The 15,320-nt window shown below is 38.5% G+C and overlaps 1 protein-coding gene across 2 annotated transcripts in view; it reads right to left on the bottom strand.

Moving 5' to 3' along the window:
* zgc:171482 (zinc finger protein) overlaps positions 1-14,929 on the bottom strand; it is a 174,652-nt gene extending 159,723 nt beyond the window's left edge. For both annotated transcript variants that reach the window (XM_062995190.1, XM_062995191.1), the window contains exon 1: positions 14,711-14,929. The gene's annotated coding sequence lies outside the window, so the exon portion shown is untranslated. The remainder of the gene's footprint in view (positions 1-14,710) is intronic.
* Between the last annotated feature and the right edge of the window lie 391 nt (positions 14,930-15,320).

The following is a 15,320-nucleotide window of genomic DNA, read 5'->3' as shown; positions in this document are numbered from 1 at the left end:
AGCGGAGGTGGATCATGCAACATGACAACAACCCAAAACATCCCAGTAAATCCACCAAGGAATGGCTCAAAAGAAAGAAATGGAGAATTCTGGAATGGCCAAGTCAAAGCCCGGATCTTAATCCTATTGAGATGCTGTGGGGTGATTTGAAACAGGCTGTGCATGCAAGAAACCCATCAAACCTCACACAGCTGAAGAAATTCTGCATGGAGGAGTATTAAAAACTTTCTTCCAGTCGATGTCAGAGACTGGTAGATGGTTATAGGAAACGTCTAATTGAAGTTATTTCAGCCAAAGGGGGAAACACCAGCTATTAGGACATAGGGTGTCCTAACTTTTTCCTCACAATAAATTTTCTTTTTTGTTTATTACATTTTACAACTTGTGTTTAAAAGTAAGTTTCATTTGTTTAGTTATATAAGCTCTATTTCTCAGTACTGTTCAAATGAAGCTCAAATGTCCATATGTTTTCTTTCTGTCTGTCTGTCTGCCTATCTATTTGTTTATCTATCAAACTATAGGTCTATCTGTCTAACTATCAGCCAGCCTGTCTGTCTGTCTGTCTGTCTGTCTGTCTGTCTGTCTGTCTGTCTGTCTGTCTATATTCTGTCCATCTGTCTATCTATCTTTCTATGTTTATCTGTCTATCTCGACTCTGACTCGTTTCAAATGACTCGGACTTGACTCATGACTCAAAAAAAACCATAAACAACAAGAGCCCCTAGCGTCAGCAACCCGCTGCATCTTAACCCGCAATGCACACAATGGGTAAATGTTACAGCCAGCTTCCGGCATAGTGATGAAGCGTCGCTCCCTACTCCCTACACAGTTTGAAGTTTACTTCATTTGAACATTTTCGTTACTTTTGGATTGGAATCTTGAATTAAAAATGGTGGAATACCCTACGTAGTGCACTTAAACAACTGGGGTGAATTAAACGCTTCTACAGAATTGGCGCAAATGGTTGAAAGAGCACTTTCTGAACCAATCAGACCTTCTGATTTAAATTTTTAGTAAGAAATGCTGTTATTTGCATTTATTCAGTTTGCGTCACACAGACGATGTGTCAATGAAACGCTTGATTGGCTTTCTAAGGAGTTCGTGTTTTACTACACAACCGGAAAAATTTGGAGGTTTTTAATTATAAGCACATATTTACAAAATAATGGATTATATTCCTAATCAGAAAACACGGTTATAAATTTAATAGCATCTGGAAGAACATAAGCTAAGGTAAGCAGTGGTTATGATTTTTTTTGCTGTGTTTTGGATTTTGGCCGCTGTGCCGTGATTTATCGCGCACTTTTGTTGTGCAATGATAACAAAACGTATCAGTTAAAGCTTTTAACTGGTACCTTCATTACATTCATTTGCACAATGACTAGGAAAGAAAAGGCTAAAAAAATAGTCGCTAATCTGTTGTTGTTTTTTATCTGATCTTACATAATATGTGTTAATTTCTACGCTACATTTCCAATATAAGTTTTGTGTATACTGTATTGACTCGTGACTTGACTCTGAATCTAGCCTAAAGACTCGTGACTTCAATTGGACTCTAGTCTAAAGACTTGTGACTTAACTTGGACTCTAGTCTAAAGAGTCGTGACATGACTGACTCTAGCCTAAAGACTCGTGATTTGACTCTGACTCTAGCCTAAAGACTCGTGACTTGACTAGCACTTCTAAATACAAGATCACTTGCAATTAAATCTATTATAGTTAATGATCTTACTACTTCACATGAGCTAATGTTTTTGACTGTTTTCGCTTGGTAAACTGCAACAGTGCAGCTGTGCTCATAAATCTGTAGCATTTTACTGCACACATTAAAGGAGCTGAGCTTCCTCAAACAGTAAAGGCTCATCGATGAGAAAGCTGTATGTGCAGTAAAATGCTGGAGATCTTTTACCAGTCTGTTGCAAGTGCTGCAACTTTTCTGCTGCAGTATGCTGGAGAGGCAGCATTAAAGTAAAGATGCTAGTAAGCTCAACAGACTGCTCAGGAGGGCTGTCTTTGACTGTCCAATTTTCCTCCCAATCTAGTTGTATCCAGCTACCTAATTGCATTACGCTTCCTCTCTACTGATGTTGACCTCCACTCTGAGGAGAGCCGTGACTCACACACGCCCCCTCTGACACGTGTGCAGTAGCCGACTGCATCTTTTCACCTGCACTATGCGAGTTCATATGTGGATCAGCTTTGTATAGGGAGAGAAAAACCCTGATCACATTATCCATCGTCTCTGTGCAGGCGCCAGCTGAGGTGGTAATTGCATCAGTACTGAGGAATCCCCTTTGGCACCCTCCCTGAACCCCCACGAACAACATATGGCACATGTAAAAATATATATACATACGGTACTTTCACAATGCACTGGCACTCTCTATTATTATTATTATTATTATTTTCTGGCAGCTTAGCTTACAATGTACTAAAGTGTACATTTAGATAGAGCTTTCTGTCTGTCTGTCTGTCTGTCTGTCTGTCTGTCTGTCTATCTACCTGTTTATCTATCAAACTATAGGTCTATCTGTCTGTATATCTATCAATCAGCCAGTCTGTCTGTCTGTCTGTCTGTCTATCTATCTATCTATCTGTCTGTCTGTCTGTCTGTCTGTCTGTCTGTCTGTCCATTCATCCATCCGTGCCTGTCTGTGTATCTGTCTGACTGTCTATCTATTCATCCATCCATCAATCTATATTCTGTCCATCTGTCTATCTATCTTTCTATATCTGTCTGTCTATCTATCTATCTATCTATCTATCTATCTATCTATCTATCTATCTATCTATCTATCTATCTATCTATCTATTTATCTATCTATCTATCTATCTATCTATCTATCTATCTATCTATTTCGTCTATCAATCTGTGTCCGTCTGATCGATGTCTGTCTGTCTGTCTATCTATCTCTGTCTTTCTGTCTGTTTGTCTATCGATTTGTGTCTATGTCTGTCTATCTATCTATCTATCTCTGTCTATGTCTGTCGGTCTGTCTGTCTGTCTGTCTATCTATCTCTGTCTTTCTGTCTGTTCGTCTATCGATTTGTGTCTATGTCTGTCTATCTATCTATCTGTCTATCTATCTATCTATCTATCTATCTATCTATCTATCTCTGTCTTTCTGTCTTTTTCTTTGTCTATCGGTGTGTCTATGTCTGTCTGTCTATCTATCTGTCTATCTTTATGTATGTCTGTCTACTGTGTCTGTCTGTATATCTATCTTTCTGTCTGTCTGTCTATCATTCTATCTATCCATCCATCCGTTTGTCCATCCATCCATCCATCCATCTATCTATGTCTATCTGTCTGTCTGTCTATTTATTTATTTGTCTATCTATTCATCTATTCATCAATTAATCCATCCATAGAATCTGTCTCTCCTAACTTTATTTTTATGGTTGCATGCAAGTGTGAAATAGCTGTTATTTTTAAAGACTTGTTCTCTTTTAAATACCTCAGAATTGTGCTAGACAGTACAACAGATTTTATTACTTATAATTTATAAACCACCTAAATACTCTATAGACTTTGTTCTAGGATTTACTGAGCTGCACTGAACTGTTATTTCAACTGATCTTCACACATATACTCTACGCTTAAAACTATCAAAGAACGTTCTACTCTATCTGACACCTCTGGGCTGTCTCAATTTGTAAAAGAGCCTACACACAACCGTGGGCACACACTGGACTTGGTTATTAGCACAGGACTGAACATTCCATCTGTTGTTGTGAAAGACCTTGGTATGTCTGTGTCTTTTTTTGATATTGTTGCTGTACCAGCTAATCAAGCAAGGTCTGTTTGTGCAAAGGAAATGTACAGAACTGAGAATACTAAAGAGCTGTTGTAAAGGCTGTGGATAACAGACCATGCACTAATAACCCTGAAAATGCTCTCAACAACCTTACCTCTAATGTTGTGAATGTTATTAATATTCGGGCACCTCTGAAAACTAAAGGTATTTCTGGTAAGCAGAATGCACCATGGTCATGCAGCCTAGAAATAATAAAAACCTGAAAAGAGAATGTCTGAAAGCTGATGCACTAACCCTCAAATTCAATTTGTTACTTATAAAGACAAACTGAATAGCTGTAGTAACTTATGCTAAGTTCACATTACATGAATTTCAAGGTGTTGACACAGTTGACACTACACAAATAGATTGCTTGTAATCGGGAGTCTTTAAAGTCATTGTGGTTTTTACACTTCAAGACTGATCGGTAATAGGGGGTCACACACTATCTGTCACGATCTATCACCAGGAGGAATCTCAGACGAGTCTGTCTGGTCTCGCAAACCACGTTTTGTCACTAAAACACACACACAAAGTGACAAGGCATTTAACGATACCATGTCCAAAAATGCACGCCAGCAAGAAGCGAGTGATCAAAGTTGTTTGTGCGCTGATGTGCAGCGTAAAAGCAAGTAGGAAAATAAATGAATCTGGGTGAATGAGTTGCTTTTGCTACATGGAGTTGAAAGTCAAACAAAAATTTTTTTGCAATACAACGTTGGTGATATAGTTTGGCGTGGACGATAAGGTCACAAATACTGTAAAGCTTGTGTATGCTGATGTATACTGATAGAAACTATATTATGCACCTGTTCCACACATTTACACTGCTCCCCCAGGGTTTCCCTTCCGTATTTTGCATTCACAACAATTACAACCTGATCGCAACACCTTTCACACCACATGATTTTGTGTCACTGACAGGTTCAGATATTTAACATGCTAGATATTTTTTTCGCAATCGGCGAGCTGCTCGGATCGAGTTGTTGAACAGTTCACACATAGCGATCGAGAGCTGATTTTTGAGTCCTGAGCGAACACCGATTTCCAACAGTGATCACACTATGTCAGACATTACTGTGCACTAAAACACGATAGACATTAATCAAACTTTACGCACATCATTATGCACTGTCACTTATACGGCACACATATGACACATGTAAAATATATGTACACCGTACTATTACAATACACTGCCACTTTATATTATTATTATTAAACTATCAAACTATAGGTCTATCTGTCTGTCTGTCTGTCTATCTATCAGCCAGTCTACCTGTATGTCTGTCTGTCTATCTATCAGTCTGTCCGTCTATCCATCCATGTCTGTCTGTCTATCCGTCTGACTGTCTAACTGTCTGATCATCCATCCATCTATATTCTGTCTATCTGTCTATATATCTTTCTATGTCTGTCTGTCTGTATGTCTATCTACCTATGTCTACCTAACTCTTCCGATTTGCCTATGAGCTGCCACATCTAGCTACAACCTGTCAGCGAGTGAAAATCATGGTAAAATCATGTAGTATAAACTACGCATTAGAAAAATCAAGCAGTCTTAGTTTCCAACATAATTAACAAGAAGATTAAATATGTCACAAGCACAAACATGTGTGGCTCAGCATATGGCTCCTAGCATTTGTTTTTTAGCATTTGTACTCACCCCTTATCTCTGCCTCCTGTACCTGATTCATCCTTGTATCAATCACTCCTAGCTGTTTCTCATGTCTTTCCTGATTATCATGTGTATATAAGCCCCTGTGTTTGTAACATTTTTTGTTGGTCATTGTATCTGTATCTTACTCACTCACTTTCTTAACAGCTTATCCAATCAGGGTCACAGGGGGAGGGGTAGTAATTTGTAGTAATTGTAGAACTACAAAGTGCTTCAATATGGTAAGTGGAGCTGATGAAATGGACAGTGAGTGTAGAAACAAGGAGGTGGTTTTAATGGTATGGCTGATCTATACAGTTCAGCATCTAATCCTCTACATGCTTATTGATGTTTTGCCTCTTAGTTTTTAAAAAGATGTCCTTAACTGTCTAGCAGCTGAATAACTGCAAATAGTAAATATGTTGCTTCTTTTAGACATCCTCCCTGGGCAGCTGAAATGGCTGTGATTAAGCCTGTCAAAAAAGCAAGTTTCTGTACTTATAAATTACAGACTTCTGATTTCTGATCCTCTTTTCATTGGTAAAATTATTAAGAAAGTTGTCTTCACTCAGCTCTTCTGTGAAGACGACTGTGTTTTGATGACTCCCAGTCTGGTTTCTGTCTACATCTCAGCACAGAGTGCTCTTATAAAGGATTTGAATGACATTCATACGAATCTGTGATGATGGCAAAATATCTGTTGGTGTTTCTCAATTTTAGTGCTGAGTTTAATACAGTGGATCATAACATACTTTAGACAGATTAGAACATTGGGTAGGGCTAGTTCCAATCATATCTGGAATATAGAAGCTACTTTATTGTCATCAGTAAGCAAAAGAGCAGAACTGACCTGTGATTTACCACAAGGATCGCTTCCTGGGCCTTTACTGTTCAACCTATACACTGATCAACCATAACATTAAAAACCACCTCCTTGTTTCTACGCTCACTGTCCATTTTATCAGCTCCACTTACCATATAGAAACACTTTGTAGTTCTACAATTACTGACTATAGTCCATCTGTTTCTCTACATACTTTTGAACCTTCGATTACTCTGTTCTTTAATGGTCAGGACCCCCACTGGACCACCACAGAGCAGGTATTATTTAGGTGGTGGATCTTTCTCAAGAATGCAGTGACATTGACATGGTGGTGTTGTGTTAGTGTGTGTTGTGCTGGTATGAGTGGATCAGACACAGCAGCGCTGATGGAGTTTTCAAACACCTCACTGTCACTGTTGGACTGAGAATAGTCCACCGACCAAAAATATCCAGCCAACAGCGCCCCGTAGGCAGCGTCCTGTGACCACTGATGAAGGTCTAGAAGATGACCAACTCAAACAGCAGCAATAGATGAGCGATCGTCTCTGACTTTACATCTACAAAGAGGACCAACAAGGTAGAAGTGTCTAATAGAGTGGACAGTGAGTGGACACGGTATTTAAAACCTCCAGCAGCGCTGCTGTGTCTGATCCACTCATACCAGCACAACACATACTAACACACCACCACCATGTCAGTGTCACTGCAGTGCTGAGAATGATCCACCACCTAAATAATACCTACTCTGTAGTGGTCCTGTGAGGGTCCAGACCATTAAAGAACAGGGTGAAAGCAGGCTAAAATAGTATGTAGAGAAACAGACGGACTACAGTCAGTAATTGTAGAACTACAAAGTGCTTCTATATGGTAAGTGGAGCTGATAAAATGCACAGTGAGCGTAGAAACAAGGAGGTGGTTTTAATGTTATGGCGTCAGTGTATACTCGTGTATAAATATATTATCAGGGGTAGAAAAAGATCAAATGCAGATCTTGAGCTGTACAAAAGGTTACAGGATTCTATTTATGATGGACGTTCAGTTGGGTTTTGCTGCTTGTTGCCATGGAATCTTATAAAAGCGATGAAACTACACGGGCGGTCAGAGGAGGTAGGAATGATGCTTAATGAACCACAATTATCATTCTTCATATTTTTCCAATAAGGACTAATTAGCAAATAGCAGGTGTTTTTAACCTGTACTCAGAGGTCTCACATATTTCAAAAGTCCAAAAGGCAGAGGATGCAGCATCACATCTAATCACATCTAATTACATAAAATCATCTGTGCTAAAGTGTTTTGTTGTGCTGCTGTGTGTTCGTGTGTGAGTGTGGAGGCTGTGCATGGCATTCTTCACAGCAGAACAAATCATCAGAAATGTGTGGTGTAAAGCACCATAAACTTTCCAGAAGTGTCAAGCCCAAATCCATCATTCACTTCTGAGGGATTAAAGGCTCTATAAAGTGATGTCTGCTCACTACACATCAATCCTTCTCCTGAACGAGCTCAGTGATGGTGGTTTTAAATCAGTAAAGTATACAACATACAGCCTTATCTAACACATTCCAGTACACCAAATTCAATTTGGCCTGTTCCACACAAACAATTTGCACAAGTTTGTCCTGTATAACATAAATCTCACTAGTCTTAAATGTTCCATCAACATTAATAATCAGTATCACAATATATTACTTACCATATAGGAGCACTTTGTAGTTCTACAATTACTGTTTGTAGTCCATCTGTTTCTCTGCATGCTTTGTTAGCCTGCTTTCACCCTGTTCTTCAATGATCAGGACCCCCACAGGACCACCACAAGGCAGGTATTACTTAGGTGGTGGATCATTCCCACCACTGCAGTGACAATGACATGGTGGTGGTGTGTTAGTGTGTGTTGTGCTGGTATGAGTGGATCAGACACAGAAGCGCTGCTGGAGTTTTTAAATACCGTGTCCACTCACTGTCCACTCTATTAGACACTCTTAACTAGTTGGTCCACCTTGTAGATAAATGTAAATGTAAAGTCAGAGACGCTCGCTCATCTATTGCTGCTGTTTGAGTTGATCATCTTCGAGACCTTCATCAGTGGTCACAGGACGCTGCCCACGGGGCGCTGTTGGCTGGATATTTTTGGTTGGTGGACTATTCTCAGTCCAGCAGTGACAGTGAGGTGTTTAAAAACTCCATCAGTGCTGCTGTTTTTGATCCACTCATACCAGCACAACACACACTAACACACCACCACCATGTCAGTGTCACTGCACTGCTGAGAATCCATCACCTAAATAATACCTACTCTGTGGTGGTCCTGGGAGAGTCCTGACCATTGAAGAACAGCATGAAAGGGGCTAACAAAGCATGCAGAGAAACAGATAGACTACAGTCAGTAATTGTAGAACTACAAAGTGCTTCTATATGGTAAGTGGAGCTGAAAAATAGACAGTGAGTGTAGAAACAAGGAGGTGGTTTTAATGTTATGGTTGATCGGTGTACATAAATGTATTAGGGTTTGGGATACAATGTCCAGGAATAACATCTACTAAACCACGGTGAAACCTTATATTTTCAGAAAAGTAAACTTGGAATGGTGGTAAACCAACCCATGGGTAGCTAGCCTACTACAATTGCTTCATCTTATCCAGAAGATCAAAAAATATTGCGCATACTTGATGTATCGAATATGGTCGTTTTCTACATTGTGTAAAAAGTAATATCAAATATATCAATATTTGCGATATACCGCCCAGCCCTACGTTGAGTTACAAGTTACCACTGTTCGGTAAACATGCAAACAAATAAACAGAACCCTAATAAAGCACTTTCTTGTTATAACTGGTGACATCTCTCACCATCGCTGACCTTTTTTCTGTGCGGTGCAGCCAGAGATAAAAGGTTTTTTTTGTCTGAAGTTATAAAATCACTGCAATCCCCTTTAAGCAAAATTAAGACACTGATGTAAAACTTTAATTTTTGTGTGGCAGGGTTTAACGGTTTAATAGCTTTAAATCAAAGTGTTGAAAAAAATTTGCTAAATTTTTTATAATGTTTATTATATGATTATTGTATGGTATTATATTATATTAGATTATATTAATTATATTATATTATTTTATATTTATTATGTTATATTATATATTATATTTATTGTATTGTATTATATTATATTAATTATATTTATTATATTACATTAATGATATTATATTTATGAAATTACATTACATTACATTACATGATATTATATTTATTAAATTACATTACATTACATTAATTATATTCATTAAATTACATTACATTACATTATATTATATTTATTAAATTACATTACATTAATTATATTCATTAAATTACATTACATTACATTATATTATATTCATTAAATTACATTACATTACATTATATTATATTCATTAAATTAAATTACATTACATTACATTATATTATATTTATTAAATTACATTACATTACATTACATTGTATTATATTACACTGACATGGCCTGGCAGGTACACTCTACAGCTCAGTTTTGTCATGCAGTTGCTAAGGGAGATGGTATGTTGCTTTGATGTGTTTTTATTCTACTTTCAAATAAAGAATGAACAGCACTTTATTTCTGAAGTCACGTGAAGTCAGGATTATTAAAAAATGTAGAAAATTGTGGTGAAAAAATACACAGATTTTACAACTATTATTTTATCATCTATTCCCGGGGTGCCCAAATAATTCCTTATAAGGGGCCAAAAGTTAATCTCAGCGAAGGGCCAAAAGTAAAAGGTTATGTTATTTTAATATTGCATTAAATTAAAATATATCACATTTTAATTGTTAAATAAAACACTACTGTTTATTCTAATTAACAGTGTTTTTATTGATTTCAACAGATGTAGAAAATCTTTCTTTTTAGGAGCAGAAACATTTGAACAAATGTAAATTTGTAAAGAAAAACATGCAGAGCAAAATATCTTTGAAAGAAGATGAGATTTAGAGGTAATGTAAACTGAGAAAGATACAGAAAGAAAAGCAACTTTTTCTGAGAAGCTCTGTAAAACTCAATGTGCTTTGTTAAATTAAAGCTGAAAACACTTCGATGGTCCACTTTGTTAAATATGTGGAAATGTTTAAGCTTAAACACTTAAAGTTAGATTAAGCAATGTCAGTTTTGCATTACAGAACACAAGATGCCCATATGTGCATGTTTTGTTTTGTAATGCCGACGGATGTTGTACTCCTTTAGCACAGCCACTCTCTGTCTGCAGATGAGGCAAACTGTGGTCAAATCTATTTCGGTGAAATAATATTCATGCTGCCAACTGTTTTTAAATTTTCGTTAATCCGTATGCCACTGCCTCATACGCTCCATGATTAACATCCTCACTCGTGTCATCATAGGTTACTTGATCTCTGCTGACAGGAGCTCCACATCGCCCCCCTCTCCTCTCCACTGTCTCATGTAAAATTGTGGTCAGCTACCTTACAGCCTGTATCCACTATGGCTAAAAGTATGTGAATACCCCTTCTCCCTTCTAATGATTGAGTTCTTATTATTGAGTTTTTCCGACCACGCCTATTGCTAAAAGGTGCCTTAAAACTCACTTTTAGTGACACTTGCAAGACACTTTTATCTAAAGCAACTTACAGTCTACAGTCTGAGCAGTTAAGGGTTAAGGGTCTTGCTCAAAGGCCCAACAGTGGCAACCTGGCAACGATGGGGTTTGAACCAGCAACACTCTGATTACTAGTCCAGGACCTGCTGTGCCCCTATGCACAAAGCAAGGTCCAGATTTACATGGATGTTTGTACATGGATTTACATGGAGTTTGACGAGAAGGAACTTCAGCGTCCTGCACAGAGCCCTCAATTCAACCTAATGAACACATTTGGGATAAACTGAAATGTTAATTTGATTCAGACCTTCTTGTCCTACATCAGTGCCTGACCTCATAAAGGTTCCTAGACTGAATAGGAACAAAAACAGCCATGTGAACTATGCTAATGATTTGTCAGTTTGGTTGGTTTGATTTTGGTTATTGTAACTCAAAAGTCATCACTTCTGTTGAGCCTTCACCTGACTGGTGATGGGCAATGCAGCAACAGCACTAATTTGCATAAGATGGTAACAGGAATTGCTGTAACAGGCTGCCACTAGCATGGTGCCGTCTTAAAAAGTAAAGTAATCAATCAAGCAGTTATAAAATCAAATAACTTGTGTATTATTTGCCTCTTGAAGTGATCATTGAGATTTCTTGCCCTGTATGTGCAGAAATCGTGCAAAAATTGTTAAGTTTATAACTCATAAATGACTAAATGATAAAATAACTTTTTCTGTGAAATCTGCACATCTGGGGTTTTGGTGTGGCTTATAAAAAGTGGGTCACTGGCTGAAAAAGCTTGAAAACGCCTGGAATATGTTATACAGTATATTCGTTATGGTCTAAAACAATTTGCTGGTGAATTATAATTCATCCATTTACTCTGTTCTACCTAAGCTTTATATTATACAGGGTCACGGTGGGTCCGATTAATAGGCTGAAAAGTAGGAAACACGCGGGACAGGTCGCCAGTCCATCGCACGGCACACACACACTGAGCTATATTTATTGGTTTATTAATTAGAATTTTAACATCATGTTTTACACTTTGGTTACATTCATGACACAAAACGGTAGTTACTCATTACACAAGATTCATCAATTCACAAATTGGACAATTGTGTGTCTCCAATTTCACTTCACTTGCATGTTTTTGAACTATGGGAGGAAACCAGAGCTCCTGGAGTAAACCCACACAAACGTGGGGAGAACATGCAAACTCCACACAGGACCCGGACCGCCCCACCTGGGGATCGTACCCAGGACCTTCTTGCTGTGAAGCGACAGTGCTACCCACTGAGCCACCTTGCCACCCGATTTTGGCTATTTTAACTCAAGTCATCACTTCTGTTGAGACTGCACCTGACTGGCGATCGGCAATGCAGCGGCAGCACTAATTTGCTTAAGACTGTGACATGAGCTGTTATAACAGGCTGCCACTAGCATGGCACCATCTTGAAAAAATTAAAATAAAGTAAACAATCAATCAAACAGTTATATATAGAAGTAAAAAGCTTGTGTATTATTTGCCTCTTGATGTGATTATTATTGAGATTTAGTGGCCTGCATGCGGAAATCATGCAAAAATTGTTTGCATACATTCTGTGAATCCTGCACATCTTTGCAGGTGGGGTTTTGGTGAGGTTACTGAACTTAAAATTAGGTCACTGGCTGAAAAAGTTTTAAAATGCCTGGAATAAGTTGTCTATGTGTTATGGTCTAAAAGCACTTCACTGGTGAATTATAATGTTTTACCACCACTTTATATTATTCAGGGTAGGTAGGAAACACGCCGGACAGGTTGCCAGTCTATCACACGCCACACACACACAGTGACCTTTATTTATTGATTTATTTTTTTGGATTTTAACGTCAGGTTTTACACACTTTGGTTACATTCATGACAGAAATGGTAGTTACTCATACATAAAATTCATCACTTCACAAATTGGACAATTTTGTGTCTCCAATTCACCTCACTTGCATGTTTTTGAACCATGGGAGGAAACCAGAGCTCCCGGAGTAAACCCACGCAGACACTGGGAGAACATGCAAACTCCACACAGAAAGGACCCGGACCGCCCCACCTGGGGATCGTACCCAGGACCTTCTTGCTGTGAAGCGACAGTGCTACCCACTGAGCCACCTTGCCACCCGATTTTGGCTATTTTAACTCAAGTCATCACTTCTGTTGAGACTGCACCTGACTGGCGATCGGCAATGCAGCGGCAGCACTAATTTGCTTAAGACTGTGACATGAGCTGCTATAACAGGCTGCCACTAGCATGGCACCATCTTGAAAAAATAAAATAATCAATCTATCAAACAGTTATGAAAGCAAAAAGCTTGTGTATTATTTGCCTCTTGATGTGATTATTATTGAGATTTAGTGGCCTGCATGCGGAAATCATGCAAAAATTGTTTGCATACATTCTGTGAAACCTGCACATCTGAGTTAAACACCTAAAGCTCCTAAAATTGGGTCACTAGCTGAAAAAGTTAAAAAAATACCTGGAATATATTATATAGTAGTTATGGTCTGAAACACTTCATTTGTGAATGATAATTCATCCATTTATTGTCTGCTTTACCACCACTTTATATTATTCACTTTATATTAGTCACGGTGGGTCCGATTCATTGGCCGAAAAGTAGGAAACACGCTTGACAGGTTGCCAGTCCATCACACGGCAAACACACACACACACACACACACACACACACACACTGAGCTATATTTATTAATTTGGATTTTACCGTCATGTTTTACACACTTTAGTTACATTAATGACAGAAACAGTAGTTATTCATTACACAAGATTAATCACTTGACAAATTGGACAATTTTGTATCTCCAATTCACCTCACTCTTTGGACTATGGGAGAAAACCATTGCTCCTGGAGGAAACCCACACAAACGTGGGGAGAACATGCAAACTCCACACAGAAAGGACCCGGACCGCCCCACCTGGGGATCGTACCCTTGCTACCCACCGAGCCACCGTGTCGCCCCACAGTGAGCTATAATCCATCCATAAATAGACCCGATCACTAACAATCTTGGAAAGAGAAAATTAGAATACACATTTGAAACATTCAATTTCAAATGAAATGAAATGAAATGAAAATTATACTTCACACATCCAATCAGAGTCTTTATAATGACCCCAGCCGTGCTTGCTTATTACCCTTGACTCTGCTGACCTTGACAGGTTACTTAAGATCATCTTACTGTACATCAATAATGTATTTAAGGTATTTAATAGAACATATTGCACTTCTACACGCACGATTTCTTCAGTACTAGTATTAGCTGTTATTTTTGACTCAGTGATTTAGAAACTAACAGATCATAGTGTAAAACAATACTAATGACGTGCGCACACAATTCATTGAACAGGTAATGTGTGTTCACTTTTGCGTAAATTTGTATCAAATTGCGTTTGTTAATGTTTTAACAGTTGGGACATAAAGCGAATAATATCCAAACTACAAAACAAGTGAACACAATAGTCATATACATTGGTGGTTATAAGTTCAATGTAAAACTATTTGGAAGAAAAAACTGTCTCACATGTTCTTTAAATAGCTTTTTAAACATTAATCTGTCCTTTCTCCTGGCAACTTGTTCATAACAGCTGAACCTTTGAGTGCAAATTGTTGAATGTCAATTATTATACTGCAATTATTTCATAAATACACTCACGTTCTCAATTCAAACACACATTTTAGGGTTAATGCGAGACTAGTACTATGTGATCGTGTGCCCTGGGCGTACAGTATTCAAATATCAGTATTGCAGCGAGAAGGTATAAAGTAAATAGAGAATCAGGTGCGCTCCTGAACTCACCTTTGTTGCGCTGTTGTTTCCACCAGAATAAAGCGCGTCAGATTCGCAGCTGTACTCATCCGCCGGATTGCGCGGCAAACTTTGAGTTTGCTGCTTTTTCAGCACTACGGCATGATCTCTCCAGCTCTCGTTTCGCCTGTGAGCCTTCACGGGTTACAGAAGATGCAGCGGAGATAAGCAGTTAACGTTCAGAGAGAGCTTGTGGCTCCTCCGCATCAGTTCGTCTTGGTCCACTTGGAGAGAGCAACAGCGTTCATGACGCGCCGCGATGTCATCGGCTGAGCGCAGCGAGCGGCCAAGTTCAATAAGCTGAGCAGTGCGCATGCGCAGAGGCGGACACCACGCACGGTGGGATTCGCTGCCTACACCAACACCCACTCACAGGTATCAGTTCTAATAAAGATTAATGTCAGGGATTCAACAGCAGCACTGAATATAAGAGAACCCTGCTCTAAAGTGATCATGATCAGTCCTCTGTGGTTCTTGTAAAAAGTGTTTGACATAAGTAGATCACTGTAATTGTGAAGAGAGCTTGTTTCTTCTCTCACTGACACTGAATACAGTGGACCCTTGACTTACGAATTTAATTGTTTCCGAAGGGCTGTTCTTT

Source organism: Trichomycterus rosablanca, chromosome 5 (assembly GCF_030014385.1).
Source record: "Trichomycterus rosablanca isolate fTriRos1 chromosome 5, fTriRos1.hap1, whole genome shotgun sequence".
Taxonomy (NCBI): domain Eukaryota; kingdom Metazoa; phylum Chordata; class Actinopteri; order Siluriformes; family Trichomycteridae; genus Trichomycterus; species Trichomycterus rosablanca.
The sequence above is the reverse complement of the archived record's forward strand: the minus strand, read 5'-3'. Positions and strand labels throughout refer to the sequence as shown.